The sequence below is a fragment of the Hyla sarda genome, chromosome 7 (genome assembly GCF_029499605.1).
Source record: "Hyla sarda isolate aHylSar1 chromosome 7, aHylSar1.hap1, whole genome shotgun sequence".
NCBI lineage: Eukaryota > Metazoa > Chordata > Amphibia > Anura > Hylidae > Hyla > Hyla sarda.
The window spans coordinates 201,731,430-201,751,111 of NC_079195.1; the positions used below are offsets into that span (position 1 = coordinate 201,731,430).

At 43.4% G+C, this 19,682-nt stretch overlaps 1 long non-coding RNA gene and 1 pseudogene across 2 annotated transcripts in view; both read left to right on the forward strand.

Annotated features, from left to right (window-relative positions):
* The window catches only part of LOC130283058 (uncharacterized), a 57,898-nt gene that overhangs the window by 12,617 nt on the left and 25,599 nt on the right, over positions 1-19,682 (forward strand). For both annotated transcript variants that reach the window (XR_008846599.1, XR_008846598.1), the window contains exon 2: positions 1,713-1,781. This is a non-coding gene — a long non-coding RNA (uncharacterized LOC130283058). The remainder of the gene's footprint in view (positions 1-1,712; positions 1,782-19,682) is intronic.
* On the forward strand, positions 224-314 carry LOC130283732 (U2 spliceosomal RNA; annotated as a pseudogene).

The following is a 19,682-nucleotide window of genomic DNA, read 5'->3' on the forward strand; positions in this document are numbered from 1 at the left end:
TATACTGGCCTGTATGAGGGCTTATTTTTTGCGCCCCGATCTGTAGTTTTTAACAGTACCATTTTTGTTTTGATGTGACTTTTTGATCGCTTTTTTAAATTAAAATCAGGAGTTGCAGTTAGTTACTAACTACAACTTCCAGAATGCCCTGATACAGCCTGTGGCTCAGTAGCTGCCCCAAACGGAAACTACAACTCCCAGCACATTGGACTATATAGTAGTAGTCGCTTCTCGGCCTTTTGGCTAAGATCAAGTGTAGTATCTGTTCTTATCAGTTTAGTGCTGGTGGCAGGCGACGCCAGTATGGAGCTGGTGGGGATGGGTGCTGCATGGTAGGGAGCAGGTGTACCGGGGCGTTCCGGGGCTGGTTCTGAGGAATCAGCCTGACGGCTGCCCTGATGTGACCTGCTTCCTCCGGGTCTCGCCATGAGGCTGAGAGGCGAGGTACTTTAGTTCCTCGGGGAGTGGTGACCCCCGAGGTGCCGAAACTCACTGTGAGGATTAACTCACTGAGTTGAAGCACAGGCACCATAATCTCTTCATATTTGTGGCACTCACCTCTTGATTCCCGGCCTTCTGGCTAGGATCAGAGAAATTTTTATAGATCCGGCCGGATGTCCGGGCAGTATGTCTGCACACATTCACTTATTTATTTCTTTTTGTCTCACTGTGTCACTTTTTGCGTGTTCACAGGATTGTTAGGATGCGGTAGCCCTTCTGGGTGTCCCTCCTGGCGGTCTAGGTGGTGTGTGTGGCCATTAGGTTCCGCACCTCCCTGCAAATACCCCGGGTACTCCTGCTCTGGCAGGGTACCGACCGTTATCGGCTCTGCAGGCAGATACCTTGGCTAACGCCTAGGGGGATGCCGGGAGCATTTGTGGTCCCTTAGTAGCTTCGGCGAAAAGGGACATCGAACCTGGAACCTAGCAGCAGGTACCTTTTGGTCCGGAGGCGAAGGGTAAGGTTTGTTGGGGGGCCTCTCTCCTTTCGGAGAAGGGCTTGCGATAGACCGCATCCTCTGTTCACGTTTTTTTTTGTGTAACACGTTTGCACTTTTTCTTGCACTTTGGGTGTTTCGAGAGCATGTTCCTCGGCTCTTAAAAAAAAAAAATAGTATAGGTCAGTGTTTCCCAACCAGGGGTTAACCGTTGGCTGCCTGGGCATGTTGGGAGTTGTAGTTTTGCAACAGCTGGAGGCGCTCTGGTATGGGAAACACTGGTATAGTATATGGTGTATATAAAAATACTGTCAGGGTGGTCAAAATACTGGCTGTGCCTGTAAAATACCAGCCAGGTGGCAACCCTAATGTTAAGGCATGTAAAACCCTAATCCTAGTGATGTGTAGGATCAGGCATGCAGATTTCCCAGCAGCAGTGCGGACCTGACCCTACAGTGTATCATTGTTGGATCCAAACCTTTGGCTTCTACACCTGGCAAAGCCTGTCTTGTGGAGCACTGATAACAGGCAGATATGATGCAGACCTTGTTCTATCTAAATCTGTAGCATTATAGATATTTATGAAGATTGATGTATCATTTAATAAGAATTTATTGAAGACATTGCTCAACATAATTCAGTCTGTTTTAACGTTATTGATATTTCTGCCCCTTTCAGTATAACTGCTATAGACTATTACACATAAAGACTCAGATTCTTATTGAGCTGTAGGAAACAGGTTCCTAAATTCAATATATTATGCTTTATGTTTTAGGATTAAATATGATGGAAAATGTATTGGAAAAGACTTGAACTGTACACATCTGCGGACATGGAAGTCAAGGTGATGGTTGTGTTTGTGTCCTACCTTCATTTCTATTACTATAGTGTATATGTCATACATGGGAAAAGAAACTAAATTGTTTTTATATATTAGGTAGCATATTTTTTAGTAAGTTTAGGGCTGAATTAATAGACACGCCTGCTCACGAGTTATAGATTTTAACATTTTAACATGAGTTTAACATTTTGAACTACTCACTTGACCCACAAAAACACAGCACCAGGACAGCAGTTTCAGATGGTGGTCGAACAGGAAGAGGTCTGTGCAGGTGGAGTTCCTTCACAAGGGGAGACAGGCACATGGTCTTGCCAGGCAGTAAATAGGTAGACATGGCCAGAAAATATGCCAGATAAAGGGCAAGACATACAGGGGAGATCAGGGCTGGTTCTGCATATAGGCAAAATAGGCAGCCGCCTAGAGCGCCTTCTTGATTGGGTCGCCTCTCTGCCTGCTGCAAGAAAGTTAATAACCAGCCAGCATCTGAAGCATCCACCAGTCATCTGCAGCACCCGCCCAGCCAGCACCATCGTCACATGAGGAGGGGGTTTGTTACAGTGTGTCACCCCAGTAGTAGGTGATTACATGAGAAGGAGGTTTGTTACAGTGTGTCACCCCAGTAGTAAGTAGATTACATGAGGTGTAGGTTTGTTACAGTGTGTCACCCCAGTAGTAAGTAGATTACATGAGGTGTAGGTTTGTTACAGTGTGTCACCCCAGTAGTAGGTGATTACATGAGAAGGAGGTTCGTTACAGTGTGTCACCCCAGTAGTAAGTAGATTACATGAGGTGTAGGTTTGTTACAGTGTGTCACCCCAGTAGTAGGTGATTACATGAGAAGGAGGTTTGTTACGAGTGTGTCACCCAAGTAGTAAGGTGATTACATGGGGAGGAGGTTTGTTACAGTGTGTCCCCCAATAGTAAGGGGGGGGCGTGTCAAAGGGGGATGCCAATGGCAGGGGTCATTGGGCGGCAAAATTAGATTTTGCCTAGAGTGGCAAAACTCCTTGAACCAGCCCTGGGAGAGATTACCCACTTCACAGCATTCAGGGTCCAAAAAACCTTATTGTTGTACCAGGTAGTCAAGTGGGAGGAGTTTTTAATAAGCCTGTTGAGGCTAGACATTGGCTGGAGACAAAGGGGGAGTTCTACTAGGTGCAATGTACATTAGTGTAGCTCTGTCCATTTTTGCCTTGTTGAATTTACTAGAAGGTGCACGCCTCTTATTACATGCCTTTGCGCCTGGTGCAGAAATATAAATGTCAAAAGTTTTGATCAGTCTGGGTCTCGATCAGAAGAATGAGTCTGGACAAGTGCGTGGCATTGGGGTTCACTCCCGAGGCCATAGTGATCATACAATGGTTTCAATATACAATATTCATCCTGGAACCAAATAATAAAGTAACCTGAGGGACCACTGTAACAGTAATTTGCAATGTCAAGTTTAGAAGTACAATATTTAAAGGGGTTATCTGGCCAAAGACATCTTATCCCCTATCCAAAGGATAGGGAATAAGATGTCTGATCGTGGGGGGCCCGCCGCTGGGACCCCCTGCGATCTCTGTGCAGCACCCACATTCTATGCGGGGCTGCATCTTCAGTCTCGGAAAGCACTTTCTTTCCGGGACTGGAAACGTGACGTAATGCCACGCCCCCTTGTGACTTCACGCCCCCTCCATTCCTGTCTATGGGACGGGGCGTGACTGCTGGGTGCTGCATGGAAATCGCAGGCGGTCCCAGCGGCGGGCCCCCCGTGATCAGACATCTTATCCCCTATCCTTTGGATATGGGATAAGAGGTCTTTGGCCAGATAACCCATTTAACATTGGAAGCATGAAAAAAAAATGTTAAATTTAAAACCAGAGTGCATTGTGCTAACATTTGTTCCTTTTGGTGTAAAGTCCTTAGTGATCTCTGTCTTTTCTCTCCATTATAATTCTATGGAGCAGCGCTTGTTCTCCTGATTGGAAAGGGTCTCAGCACCAAGACCCAGACTGATCAAAACTTTTCACATGTCCCTGTGAAATATCAAAGGTTTTTGTAAGTGACCGTGCCCATTCAAGGCAACAGGATCCTGTAAACAGGATTTGCTGATAAAAAGTGTAATTTATGTCAGATGCTATTAGTGAACATAGAAAAGCAGCCACACGTGCTGAGCTCCTATACTCCAGTCTTATAATTACTTAAGGCAATAGCTAAAATAACATATGTGCACAACATAAAAGAAGATTTTATTTCCATCACACGTATGGAGATTAACAACAGATATGTGCACCTACCTGCTGATTGCTTACAAGGGATAATTATATGATGGAGTTGCAGCAGAATAGGGGCTACATCTGCATCTCGGGGGCCCTGGTGCTGTGCGTATTCCATGAAGGGTGTTATTAACCTACAGATTTGTTGATAGACTTGTTCTTTTTCCAGCCTACCGATTATCAGATAATTGCAATAACATAGATTTTCCAGCCCATAATTTTCTCAGAATTGTAGAGTAGACGTGTTTCTATCGAAATGACCTGCTTTCTCTATATGTACGATGTGTTTAATGAAATTGGGAATAAATTGCCAGTCACGCATGAATGTCGTATGTGAATTACCTTTTTTATACAGGTCATGCTGCATGTAATGGTTTTCCTATGTTTTTCTGTCCTGTAAATATGACTTTGTAAATTGGCCTGTATGGAATGGGGCCAGCCATGACAACTGACCGAGAACGTGTGATATCTCTGCGGGACTAAAGTATACAGTTGTAGAGCAATTCCATTCTAGACAAAAGTTCAGGATCAGAGTGATCATAGTACTGGGAGAGAAGGGGTTTATATCGAGCTGCTCATTTCTGGCTACATATACCTACAGGTAAAGGCACGAATAACCTCTTAAAACCTTTTTGAGGGGTTCTCCACCATAAGGTGATTTTCGTACGTATCTTGCAGACAGTAATGGACATGCTTAGGAAGGATCTGCGCTTGTCTTGGGGATAAATGGCTATGTTGTGAGATTACCATAACACTGTGGCTAGCTTTTTGTGAACTGGTATTTCCTGTTTGACTTTTCTTTTTTTGACTACAAATCCCACAATTCCATCTTCCTCCCTCCCACACATCAGCCACCCCACCCATTGAAACAAAAGACCTGTGGTTTTTAATCAGGGTGCCTACAGCTGTTGCATTAGTTGCAGATTGATCTCTCTCCCACCAAGCGATCACTTCCACCCATTGAAGCAGACAGGCTCCCTGTCATCAGCTGACTAGTGAGTCAGGTCTCAGCCACATTGCAAGCTGGGAAAAATCTGAGACAACAGTCATTTTCTATGCTGATAAAAATAAATATTGGGGTGAAAATCACATAAGAATTGTGAGAAAACCGTCACACACAGGTACAGACACTATATTATGGACTACACTAACTTTACAGCCTCTGTAGCATAGTCAAATAAAAAAAAATCCTGGAATACCCCTTTAATTGGGGGGATGGTCTTCTCAAAGCAAATGTACAATGCACACTGTATGGTGGATTCATAATCTGTCCAATTGCCTTTTTTAACTGTATTTTCCAGCTGATGTCCCCTTTATATAAACCTTTTTTATCCATCTTTTTTTTTTATACACCTATACTATGCTCTGATTGGCCACACAAACTTACCTGTGTGAACAGGATGTGATGCTGGGGTGCGTTACGTCACCCATCCTGCAGAACTCCCGGGTTTTTTCAAATCTTTTATGTATAAAGCATTGATTGTATGTCATTTCTGTAAAGGACTTGAAAAAGAGAGTGGACCGCTCTCAAAACGCGTTGTCTATGGTAATAAACTATAATCTAACCAACGGCATCCATGGTTCTCTGGGTGCGCCACAAAAATTCCCTGTTTTTTTCCTCCCCGTTCGGCAACCGCCAGCGGAACTTCAAGGATTCAAAATCTGTCACACAAGATCTGGTCTCCTTAAAGAGGTGGTCTTCACTCTATTCCATTTGAATAGAATAGAAAACATATCGCTGGGCACAATGCAGCATTGTCCTGGACTGTTTCTATAAAGGGGGTACTCCGTTGCTAGACATCTTATCCCCTATCCAAATGATAGGAGATAAGATGTCTGATCGTGGGAGTCCCGCTGCTAGGGCACCCCGTGATCTCTCGCAGCACCCGGCATTTTAAACAAACAGAGTTCCTGCAGCAGTGGTTGTGACTTCACGGTCACGCCCCTCGTGACATCTGGCCATGCCCCCTCTATTCATGTCTATGGGAGGGGGGGGGGGTGTCTCCCGACACGCCTGCTCCCATAGATATGAATAGAGGGGGGGCATGGCCGTGACTTCACGATCATGGCCTCCGACTCCGAGCGTTCTGAACAAAATGTTCAAGACGCTGGAGCACTGGAGTGCCCCTTTAAATTCTTAAAAAAGTACAAATTATATTTAATTGTAAAATGGTAAATGCAAGAACATTATGCCTTCAGACACTCTACAATATCCTCACCTCTCTGAAGTGCCAGAGATCAGATGGTGAACTTTAATGGAGTTTAATTCCTGTCTGAATCTCATAAGAGCCATCAGTAGCCTTTGTAACGTGCAAATACAGGATATTATTCCCCATCATTACAATTATTTGATCTGATCTGAAGAATGTTATCATCAGCATAATACGTGCGAGGAACTCATATTAAATAGCCGGGGAATTCACATGTGCTGCCAGAGAAAGAAACAGTCTCTTATTCAGCCCCTAGACCTCTTATACCCTATACAAAGGATAAGGGATAAGATGTCTGATTGTGGGGGTCCCGCCGCTGGACTTGCATTGAGGGGGCGTGGCCCCAACGGCACGAGCGGGACGCGGCTATGACATCACAAGCCTCCGGCGTGGAATCCAACACTCTAAACGAACATCGGGCAAGGATGCAAAGAAATTGGGGAACTTATGTATAACAGGACACTGACTGCTCATCATACCTGTGCCCCCCCAGTCTTTGCTGTGAAAAAAGCGCAGGAACTCCATTCCCATGCTTTCCGGCAGAACTTAAAGGGTTACTCTGCTGAAAAATATATTTTTTTTAAAATCAACTGGTGCCAGAAACTTAAACAGATTTGTAAATTACTTGTATTAAAAAATATTAACCCTTCCAGTACTTATCAGCTGCTGTATACTACAGTCTGACCACAGTCTGACTACAGTGCTCTCTGCTGACACCTCTGGCCATGTCAGGAACTGTCCGGAGCAGGATAGGTTTACTATGGGGATTTTCTCCTGCTCTGGACAGTTCCTAAAATGGACAGAGGTGACAGCAGAGAGCACTGTGGTCAGACAGAAACTAAATTAAAAAAGAAAAGAACTGTGGAGCATACAGCAGCTGAAAAGTACTGGAAGGATTAAGATTTTTAAATAGAAGGAATTTACAAATCTGTTTAACTTTCTGATCCCCCAATGGATAGGGGATAAGATGCCTGATGGCGGGGGTCCTGCCACTGGGGACCCCTGCAATCTTTCATGCAGCACCCCGCTATCATCTGCCTGAATCATCTGGGTCTGATGAATCATGATCACGGGGCCTGAGTATTGTGACGTCACATTCCGCCCTTCAATGAAAGCCTATGAGAGGGGTCGTGACAGCAACCACGCCCCCTCCCATAGGCTTGCCTTGAGGGGGCGGAGCATTACATCACATGGGGGCGGGGCCGTGACATCACGATACTCCGGCCCCATGATCGTGAGTCATCAGACCAGCAGCGATGTTCGCTCCAGAGGCTGATGATAGCGGGGTGCTGCATGAAAGATTGTGGGGGTCCCCAGCGGTGGGACCCCTGCGATCATGCATCTTATACCCTATCCTATGGATAGGGGATAAGATGTCTTATGGCCGGAGTACCCCTTTAAGCCCTGCTGAAAAAGTTGCACTACCAAGAAATCCATCTCCAGCTTTAGATGCATGTTAACAAGGGATTCATGCTTTAGCCCTCCCATTAATAAGTAGCTTCTTCTTGCCATGGAGATAATGTATAATAGGACACAAGGTCATGACCTTATCTGTCAATGGATCAAGATTAATGGGTGCACATCAATGCACAGCATTGAGCTTCATGACATTTAGCCATGCAAGTTAGGTTCTTAATTGACAGTGATCACTGGATGAAGATGCGCAGTCTACTGACGTGATTGTGACCGCACTACCACGTGTCTTAGACATCTCGCTCGAATAGTTATATAACATACTAAGTGTAGGCACATAACCAATGGTGCAAGATTCCATTGTTTCTTTTATGGTAACTACAGTTGTAATTTGTGTTTTCCAACAGCAGGAGGCACACCGGTTGGGAAATTAACTAGTAAAGTTCTTATCATTTATTCATAATCTGGGATGTTTTCCCTATATGGATGTCATATAAAAATTAACTAACATTATCTATTAAGTATTTTATTTTTACTGTATATTTATATTTAAGCATTAGAGTTGAAGTCTTTGGCTGTCTGGGCATGCTGGGAGTTGTAGTTTTTGCAACAGCTGGAAGCACACCAGTTGGGAAACACTGATTTAACCATCCTCACACTAGTATATGGATGTGTGGTGTCCTGGTACCATATCCTATCCGGTTCCTGCATATGTGGGTCCCCTTAGGGCATCGGGGTCCCCATTGTCTAGTTCACCCCTGGTCACCTCTCATCCAGATAGTTATTGCACTAATAGCTTACTTAGGAAGCATGCAAATATGATATCAATGCCTATAAATAGTTAATTACCTGTCTGTGGCGTAGCAGGACCTGCGGGTCACGTGGTTAGGTGAACTCTATGGTATTTCTGCTTTAGGACCTTTGGAGGTCCCTGTGACGTAGTCAATCCCATCACACTGTGTAACAGTGAATGACAGATGTTCGGACCAATCAGATTCGCCCCGCCCCTGCCCATATAAGGGAGCGGCGGCCATTGTTCGCTCTCTTGTTCCCGGGCTGTCAAACGAGCAGGATCTGCGCAGGTGTCTATCGCAGTGAGTTAGGCCTGAGCCTTGCGGCAATGGCTAATATATTCAGGATCGCGAGTGTATCAATCCCTAAGCACTCTGCAGGATCACCGGACCTTATCTATCCCCTAAATCCGGACGGAACTGCAATAATTACCCTAAATTCAGAGACTTTAATTTCATTCAAGGTCCGCAACAATTGTCAGTCATTGAGATATATAGAGACTGTTTGCCTGAGACTGTTATTGTTCATTGGATGTACCGCAATCATCTAAGTAAAGTTCTTCAAGTTAAAGTTCAACTACTTTGTGGATCTTCAGTCATTTTATTACATGCACCTATTGTTACTGGGAAGGGCGGCGATAGGCCGGAGAATTACCTCAGCATACTAGCCCTCAGCCTGGCGTCACGAACTATAGGGTTAACATTAACCCCTCATTTACCGAAACAATACCCCCACTACCAACACCCCCCAAGGGGTACCACAGATGTCATATAAAATTGACCTAACATTCTCTGTTAAGTTTTATTTTATTTTTACTGTATATTTACTATATATTTTTATTTTATTTCTTGTTATAAGAGGTATAGTTGTAGCCTTTGGCTATCCAGGCTTTTTGGGAGTTGTACTTTTGCAACAGCTGGGGGCACACCGGTTGGGAAATAAACTAGTAAAGTCCTTATTGTCTATTCATAATCTGGAACGTTTTCCCTATATGGATGTCATATCCAAATTAACATTATCTTTTAAGTATTATAATTTTTTTTACTGTATATTTATATTTAATAGTTATATTTAGTTAGCTTTGGCTTTCCGGGCAATTTGGGAGTTGTAGTTTTGCAACAGCTGGAGGCACACCAGTTAGGAAACACTGACTTAACCATCCTCACACTAGTAAAGTCCCTATCATCTATTCCTAATCTGGAAAGTTTTCCCTATATGGATGTCATATAAAAATTACCTAGCATTCTCTGTTAAGTATTATAAAAAATTTTTCTATATATTTACAATATATTATTATTCTATTTCTTGTTATAAGAGGTATAGTTTTAGTCTTTGGCTGTCCAGGCACGTCGGGAAACTACACTAGTAAAGTCCTTACCATCTATTCATAACCTGCGATGTTTTCCCTATATGGATGTCATATAAAAATTAACTAACATTATCTATTAAGTATTATTTGACTTTTACTGTATATTTACATTTAAGAGTTATATTTGAAGATTTTGGCTGTCCGGGCATGCTGGGAGTTGTAGTTTTGCAACAGCTGTATGCACACCGGATGGGAAACACTGATTTAACCATTGTCACACTAAAGTCCTTATCATCTATTCTTAATCTAAGTTTTCCCTATAATTCATTCATCAATACACTGTGTTATAGTGCAGGTGAACCGGAGTCCAACAAGGAGTCACTTACTAAAATACGTCCAGTAAGTCCTGAGATATGTCCCCCAGAAGATCCTCTGCGAAATTCAGTGAATTGCAGGCTAGAGGCGGGGCTCCGTCGGCACAATTTACATATTCATGGTCTGTGACCACGTCCTAGTAACGTGGAGTCACTGGTCAGGTGAGCGCTCTATAGTCAGTCGGTGCATCCGCTCTATGCAAAGAGCAGAACGCTTACGTGACCAGCGACTCCACGTCACTAGGATGTAGAGTCACAGACCATGAATATGTAAATTGAGCCAGCGGGGCCCCACCTCCAGTGCACAGTTCACTGAATTTAGCAGAGGATCTTCTGGGGGGACATATCTCAGGACCTACGGGATTTTAGTAAGTGACTCCTCGTTGGACTCCTGTTCACCCACATTATAACCCAGTGTATTGGGTTTAGTGTGGGTGAACAGGCTGATAGTTTTCCTCAGGGTCGGTTCTGCCTATAAGTAAAATAGGCAACCACCTAGTGTGCCATCTTGATGGGAGGTGCCATTCTGCCCACTGCAAGAAAAGTTAGTAGCCAGCCAGGATCTGAAGCACCCGTCCAGCATGCACAAACGTTGTACCAAAATAATCTGCATTCTTTAGCCAGCTTGAGAAGCGCAGTGCCAGTACACACAAGGCCCCCACCCATACAATGTGTCACGCCAGTAGTAAGGTAATTACATACGGAGGAGGTTTGTTACAGTGTGTCACCACAGTAGTAAGGAGATTAAATGAGGAGGAGGTTTGTTACAGTGTCCCCCCCCCCCCCCCCAGTAGTAAGGAGATTACATACAGAGGAGGTTTGTTACATTACAGTGTGTCACCCCAGTAGTAAGGAGATTACATGAGAAGGAGGTTTGTTACAGTGTGTGACCCCAGTAGTAAGGAGATTACATGAGAAGGAAGTTTGTTACAGTGTGTCACCCAAGTAGTAAGGAGATTACATAAGAAAGAGGTTTGTTACAGTGTGTCACCCCATTAGTAAGGAGATTACATAAGAAAGAGGTTTGTTACAGTGTGTCACCTCAGTAGTAAGTAAAGTACACAAGGAGGGGGCTGTTACAGTGTGCCACCCCAGTAGTAAGGTAATTATATGTGGAGGAGGTTTGTTACAATGTATCACCCCAGTAGTTAGGTAATTATATGTGGAGGAGGTTTGTTACTGTGGTTGGGAGACACTGGTCTATTGCTTTCTAGCTAAAAAGAACAAAAAATTGCAGAGACAGAACAATTTTCCCTGATCAGACCAGCTTATTGTTCATCTGAATATGGTGGGATATGGGGCATACCTTTACAGCCCCTTAAAACTATTTTTCACAGTGCGTAGAATGCAAAGGATTCCTATAGGTAGCATCAGAACAACAAGCAAACAATTATAGCAGGCGATTATGCACCAATCTGTATTCTCACTGCTGATCTCTAGTGAATGGATAGGTTGTATTCTCAGTGATGTCACTGATCTCTAGTGAATATGTGGGGGTGTTAGTAAGAATACCTGATCACTGCGTGACGCCATGGCACCGTTATCCTATACATGGTCCAAGGTTGGGCACAGCTTCTCAGCTTCTCCTGGGCCAGACACGGGGCATGTACATCCTGGTGCAGAGGTACTTAGCGCACCAGGACGTACATTTACGACCTGTGTATGACCACGAGCATCGGAGTGGTGTTTGTGTCATACACGGCAGGTCCCGGCAGGACCCGCCGGTAATGGCCGACATCCGCGATCGCGCGGATGTCCGCCATTAACCCCTCTGATGCCGTGATCAATACAGATCACTGCATCTGCAGCAATGCGCATGTTAAAATAGATGATTAGATTGCCCGCAGCTCTGCCACGGGGATCCCATCATCTATAATGGCTCTCAGGTCTTCTGCTCTGGTCTGAGATCGAGCAGATCAGAGCAGAAGAGAGCCGATAGTATTGATCAATGCTATGTCCTATGCATAGCGCTGAACAGTATTAGCAATAAACTGATTGCTATTGATAGTCCCCTATGGGGACATAAAAAGTGTAAAAAAAAAATTTTTTAAATAAAAAGTGAAAAAAAAGTGAAAAATCCCCTCCCCCAATAAAAATGAAAAATGTCCCTTTTTCCCATTTTACCCCCAAAAAGAGTAATAAAAAAATAAATAATCATATTGGTTATCGCCGATAACATTATGGTACCGCTGCGTGCATAAATGTCCGAACTATCAAAATTTAATGTTAATGATCTACTGCAGTGAATGGCATAAACGTAAAAAAAATAAAGAAGTCCAAAAATGCAGCTTTTTTTGTCACATTTTATTGCAAGAAAAAATAATATAAAAAGGGATCTAAAAGTTTTATATATTCAAATGTGGTATTGATAAAAAATACAGATGACAGCGCAAAAAGGAGCCCTCATACCACCCCATATATAGAAAAATGAAAAAATTATAGGTGGTCAAAATAGGGCGATTTTATTTAAGCGGTACAAAAATAAAAAAAGTACCTAGACATGGGTATCATTTTAATCGTATTGACCCACATAATAAAGAACACATGTCATTTTTATCGTAAAGTGCACAGTGTGAAAACGAAACCCTCCAAAATGTGCAAAATTGTGGTTTTCATAAAAAATGTCTCCCTACAAAAATTATTCTTTGGGTTCGCCATAAATTTTTTGGTAAAACGAGAGGTTTCATTACATAGTACAATTGGTCACGCAAAAAACAAGACCTTATATGGGTCTGTATATGGAAATATAAAAGAGTTATGGATTTTAGAAGGCGAGGAGGAAAAAAACGAAAACTCAAAAATAAAATTTGCCTGGTCCTTAAAGGGGTACTCCAGCGCTTAGACATCTTATCCTCAATGCAAGCCTATGGGAGGGGGTGTGAGAGCTGTCACTCCCCCTCCCATAGGCTTGCATTGAGGGGTGGAGCGTGACATCACAAGGGGGCGGAGGTGTGAGGTCACATGCCGCCGGCCCTGTGGTCGCCGGTAATCAGGCCCGGAGTGAACATGCTCCGGGGACTGATTTTAACTGGGGTGCTGCTTGCAAGATCACGGGGGTCCCCAGTGGCGGGACCCCCGCGATCAGGCATCTTATCCCCTATCCCCTATGTCTAAGTGCCGGAGTACCCTTTTAAGGGGTTAATACTGGAAGATTGAATCCTGGTAGATAGGGTCCTGTCAAGGTACTGAAGACTTGTCTGCAGGGGCATGAACTTCCTCCTTGCGAGTAATCCTTGCAGGATGACCAGTTGAGAGATTATATTTGAGCTAGGCCTCTCCTCAGAGCACATAACACACAGCACACCTGAGCTAAGCTGTTGCTTAGGAGCCACACTAGGGTGAACTAACTCCTCCCCTACACCTCACTATGTAGGGGAGACTTTTGGGGTTGCCATTGGCAGGCAGGGTCACATGGGGTTCACTGCTCTCAATTAAAGGTACAGTAACAAATAAAACATATACACATAACAATAATAGAATTAATTTAATAAAATATATTATCTGACATTATAATACACACACAATTAATTTAACTGTAGAACTCTGGTGGGCCCAACCCCTTGTGCTGTCAAGCTGCCCGAGACAGTCCAAAGCCACAGGACAGCTATTGGTGCTGGGACACCACAAATAGATAGGCAATATTCTTAGTAATGTCACCACTGATCTCTTGTAAATAAATAAATTGCATTCGGTAACAGAAGTGAACATTCTGAGCGTTCCAGCTATTTTTTTTTTTTTGCGTCTGTACTCCCAATAATTGGGCTGTGTATAGGCTCCTTTTACTGAGAGCCTCCCAGTCACTACAGCGTTCTATTAAAGAGAGGGACAGAGAGCAGTGTGTTGCACAGAACAGCAGCCATTCAGCTCAAGCACAAATCCAGCCTAGAAGCACTGAGAGGGAAGGGAGTGAGATTGAGAGAGAGAGAGTGTAAATTTGGGTGTAGTACACAGCGACTGTGTGCTGCAGCACTGGTATGTAGTGCTGGTGTTGTACACAAATACTTTTTTAAAGGGTACCTTTCATCAAAAAAACTTTTGATATATTATAGATTAATGTATGCAGAATAACTTTCCAATAGCATGTTATTAAAAAAATATGCTTCGTTCTATTTAATTTTCCACTTTGAAAAATGACCACTAGGGGTCTCCCTACCAGTCCTTTTTCATAGATTTCAGACTCATGCAGGAGTCCTAAATCTCAAACTGCAGCCGGAACACAGACAAACTCAGCACTGCTCACTGCCAGGGGGCAGTGCTGTGCTTGCCTGTGTCCCAGCAGCAGTCTGAGATTTAGGACTCCAGTATGAGTCTGAAATCTATAAAAAAGGACTGGTAGGGAGACCCCTAGTGGTCATTTTTTCAAAGTGGAAAATTAAATAGAAAGAAGGATATTTTTTAATAACCGGCTATTGGAAAGTTATTCTGCATACATTAATCTATAATATATCAAATGTTTTTTTGATGAAAGGTACCCTTTAAGCATACTGGAGCGCATTGTCCTCTACTCATAAGTGCATACCACATACATACATCTAAGTGGTGTACTATTTTGTTCCTGATAAAGTCTTAAGGGCCTAGATACTGTGAAAGGTTAGCCAAAAGTACCCACCTGCTAGTGTTGTAGACAAATACTGTTTTAAGCGTACTGGAGCATATTGTCCTCCCCTCATAAGTGCATACCACATACATACATCTAAGTGTTGTACAACTTTGTTCCTGTTAAAGTCTCAAGGGCCTAGATACTGTGAAAGGCCAGCCAAAAGTTCTCACCGCTGGTGTTGTACACAAATACTTTTTTAAGCATACTGTAGCGCATTGTCCTCCCCTTATAAGTGTATACCACATATATACATCTAAGTGGTGTACTATTTTGTTCCTGTTAAAGTCTCAAGGGCCTAGATACTGCTCATAGTACTCCCCTCATATACGCAGGCGGGAGGGAAGTCTGTGTGCAGTGCCGGGATGGGTGATGCTACAGCTCCAATCCTCATTTATCCTCCCTCTCCTGTGGAGCAGCTCTGGACTCTGGATTCTCCCTGGACCCTCAGCAGAATGATGTGGATGGAGGGAAGGAGTAGGGGCAGCGCTGACAAAGGCCTACTCAACTTCAGGTAGTGCATCCCCACCCTTCTTTCACTACTATAATCACGTGGCATTGTGTTTGGAGGAGGCTGGTGTCATTTGTAGGGAAAAGGGGAGGATAATGCTGGAAAAGTGCAGAGTCTAATACTAATATGTTTGTGTTGCAGGTTCTGCCCAAGAGTTTTGGCTGGAACAGATTATCATGATGTCCTGTGCCAGATGGTGAAGAAAAAAAGAAGAGAATGACTCTGAACAGTGAATGTCATTTGTGAGTCACTGCACAAAACTGTACTGTAATCTACATAAGAAACATATTTAAAAAAAATTTCGGTAAGGGTGTCCCGCTAATTTTTCCCCCCCAAGGGGTGCCCCAAGACAATGGGGGAGATTTATCAAAACCTGTCCAAAGGAAAAGTTGCTGAGTTGCCCATAGCAACCAATCAGATCACTTCTTTCATTTTTCAGAGGCCTTTTCAGACATGAAACAAGCGATCTGATGGGTTGCTATGGGCAACTGGGCAACTTTTCCTTTGGACGGGTTTTGAAAAATCTCCCCCAATTTTCAGTTCTCGCCTCAGGAGCAAAAAGAGCTAGCTACAGCTCTGTCTGTAATGCACATGATGTAACAATGTTTAGCACTTATCTGATCGCCTTGTAGTTTGTATACTTTGTTTAAAGACTTTTTATAATTTATGAAAAGTGACCTGTACATTTTGAAATAAAATGTAATATGATTTAAATAAATAATTTTGATACATAAAAGCCAGGTAAGAAGTCCAGAATGGAAGGTAACTCTTGTCACTACATTCTCATGGCATGAAAGAAATTTCCAAAAGAATCTGCATGTCATACTGAATAACAGTATTATTTCACTAACCCAGCTCACACCCTATGCATGTTACAGCAAGCCAAAGTGTCCTATACCCCTATTGAGGCTCTCAATAGCCGTTTTTAATATCGATTCGTTGCGAATGAATTCGGACCGAACCAAATTTTGTTCGGAAAATTCGCTCATCTCCAGTTACGTGGATTGAATAAGTGAATTCTATAAATAGATGTGGTAATAATTCATAACCTGTGTTATGAATTTTCATGACGGTGTATTCACTTGGCTGACAAGACCCTGTGAATAATGAAGTGATACTTGATATAAGGGCTTGAGCAAAATACCATTAATCACTCCTGACTCCACAAAGCGAGAGCGCAGCTTCTCCGTTTTATCATGAAATATTGGGGTTGCCAGACTTGTCATGTTTTAGCCTATGTTTTGTTACTCAGAATTGTATTAGACACAGACTGTTTTTAGGACCTTTGATGTATCAGAAACCAGAGAAGACCTAGAGTGCAAAACTCTTACAGACTCCATGTCTACTCAATAAATCATTGGAACCATCTAAAAGCTCTGAATGTGATCAAATACTTTATAGCTGGAGGAGCCGAATGACTCGTATCCCTCAACCTCCCTGATTAAATAAGTGACATAAGAAGAACATCTACATGTCCCTTAAGCAGTGACAGATAAAGATCAAGCACCTCCAATCCCAGAATCATGTTTTAGCATGGGAAAGACATCCAACGGGCTATCCACAGAGATGTCAGTGAGGGTCGTCCATGTCATGTTTAAAGGCGATGTACAGGATGATCATGCCTGCTGATCAAGACACCGCAACTGTGCAGCAGAGGTCCCGATCAGCCTCATGAGCTAGCCGGCATGTATATTTGTAGATTTTAGATGTCGCAAAAAACTTTAATGGCTGTATCTGAAGCAGCTGGATTAAACCATGAACAGTGTGTATGCCCTGTATCATTAACCCCTTAAGGACGGAGCCCTTTTTCACCTTAAAGAGTAGCTCCCACCATCCTATTTTTTTTTTCTGTCCCTGCCTATTGCCAATCTATCCCTAACCCCCTCCCTGCTTTTAATTTTTATTTTTACTATATTAAAAATGCCTTTTGTCTGCCTGGCAGTGTGCTCACTACCAGGCAGACTTCCCCAGCAGGCACCACGTCACTGATGCCTGCTGGGGGGGGACTTCCGCCCTTAGTTCATCTACACAGGGTGCCTCCAGCTGTTTCACCACTAGAACTCCCAGCTTGCCCTGACATCTATTGGCTGTCAGGGCATGCTGGGAGTTGTAGTATTGAAACAGCTGGAGGCACCCTGTGTAGATAAACTATTAGTTACATGCGGCGCTAGCCCGTCCCTTCCGTCTCCCTCCCCCGCGCCATACCCCGTTCCCTCCATCACAAACCCCCCCCCCCCCGCATACCCCGTTCCCACCATCACAAACCCCCCTCCCGCATACCCCGTTCCCTCATTACACTTACTGCAGAGTCCGGCAGCTGGCGTGCAGGGACAGCGGCGGCGGCGATGTGCGGGAGGAGTGGCCTCCCAGCCAGTGGCCGGGGAGCCAATGCGCTCGCTCCCTGCCTGTCTGATTGACAGGCAGGGAGCGAGCGCAGGCTGAATGAAAAAGGACCGATGCCCGGCCGCATCAGTCCTTTTTCAGGCGTGACGTCACGCCAGGCTGCAGTCGGCCACTAGGAGGGAGACCCCTAGTGGCCGGTTTACAAATGTAAATTAAACCATTTATGTATAAAAAAAAAAAATAATAAAAGTATATTAGAGATATGTTGTAGTACATAAGTACTACAACATATCAAAAAATAAAGTTGGTGACAGTGCCCATTTAAGGATTGAGCCCTTTTTCGCAATTCTGACCACTGTCGCTTTACGAATTAATAACTCGAAAATGCTTTTACCGAATATTCTGATTCTGGGATAGTTTTTTCGTGACATATTCTACTTTATTTTTGTGGTACATTTTCGGCATTACTTGCATTCTTTTTTGGTGAAAAATCCCAAAATTTCATGAAAATTTAGAAAATGTTGCATTTTTCTAAATTTGAAGCTCTCTACTTGTAAGGAAAATGGATTCCCAATAAATGTAATTTTTATTCACAAATACAATATGTCCACTTTATGTTGGCATCATAAAACGGACATATTTTTACGTTTTGAAAAATTTAGAGGGCTTCAAAGTAGAGCAGCAATTTTCAAAAATGTCATGAAAATTGCAAAATCTGAAGGGACAGATGTTACAGAACTACAACTCCCAGCATACCTGGGCAGTCTAGGCACGCTGAGAGTTGTAGTTTGGCAACATCTGGAGGGCTACCGTTTGGGCACCACTGTAACAGTGGTCTTTAAACTGTGACCCTCCAGATGTTGGTGTTGGTGCTTGGTGTTCCTGGCCTTTGGGTATATGACAGGTAGTCTTTTTAGGTATTACCCATCTTGGGTCCCTATTTATGTTTTATATTGCATTGCTGCTCCCTATGTTACATCAATGTATGTTAGATATTATATCTATTGTTACGATATCATAAGTATGCAGCTATGCCAGTCTTACACTATGTATGCTCTTGACTGAATGCCTACATTACCCATACCAGGTCCACTGGCACTTGTTGTCTCCTGCGTAAGGTCATCCTCTGCCTTTTACTATTTTTTAAAATTGTTTTTTATTGTCTTATAAAGATTGTTATACTTTTTGAAATAATATTAGTATTGTGGGTCTCTTTGTTTTTGGCTATATATCGGTACCCCCGGGACCTACATACGGCACGTATTGTTTTGCCGTTTTTGTTGTTTGGCTAAATTAAAACTGCATTAAAACTAAATTAAAACTAAAACTGCAACCAGCATGCCCAGTTATCATGCACATGCACACTCAACGTTACCAGTCTAACAGTGCCATCTGTTTCATTCCAGCACAGCTGCATCCTTATGATTTATTACACTAACGGGCCATGTGATCACCAGCCTGACCAACAGAAATCAGTGTTTAAAGGACCAGTCAAATCTAACAAAACTTATCCCCTATCTGCAGGTTAAGGTATAAGTGTCAAGTCAACCGCTTTGATCCCCTGAAATTTGGTAATGAACACGAACGCTGCATCTCTAGCTCTCCCATAGAGATGTATGGAGGGGGCGTGTCAGCTGCAGTTTCGAGCTGTGGTCAACAAACTTCATTCATGCCCGGGTAGGAAATCATGGGAAGTCCCAGCAGTCTTACCTGCCATGATCTGAAACTTATTCCTTATGCTGCAGATAGGGGATATGTTTTTTTTAAGACTGGATAACTCCTTTTTCCTCTTAAGGACGCAGGGCGTACCTGTACGTCTTGCGCTTACATCAGGGATCTAACGCAGGGTCATGGGTTGGTCCTGGCCGCTAACGGTAGCTGGGACCTGGGGCTAATACCGGACATCACCAATCACGGTGATGTCTGGAATTAACCCTTTACGCATCTAAAGTAAAAAAAGAAAGCATTCCTGGCTGCTCGGTCAGGCTGATCCTGTGTGTCCAATCGGCGTTTATTCCAAGCCTCAGATCCAGGCTTGAGCAATCGACCGCCGATAACACTGATCAATGCAATGCTATGTAAATAAAAATAAACATA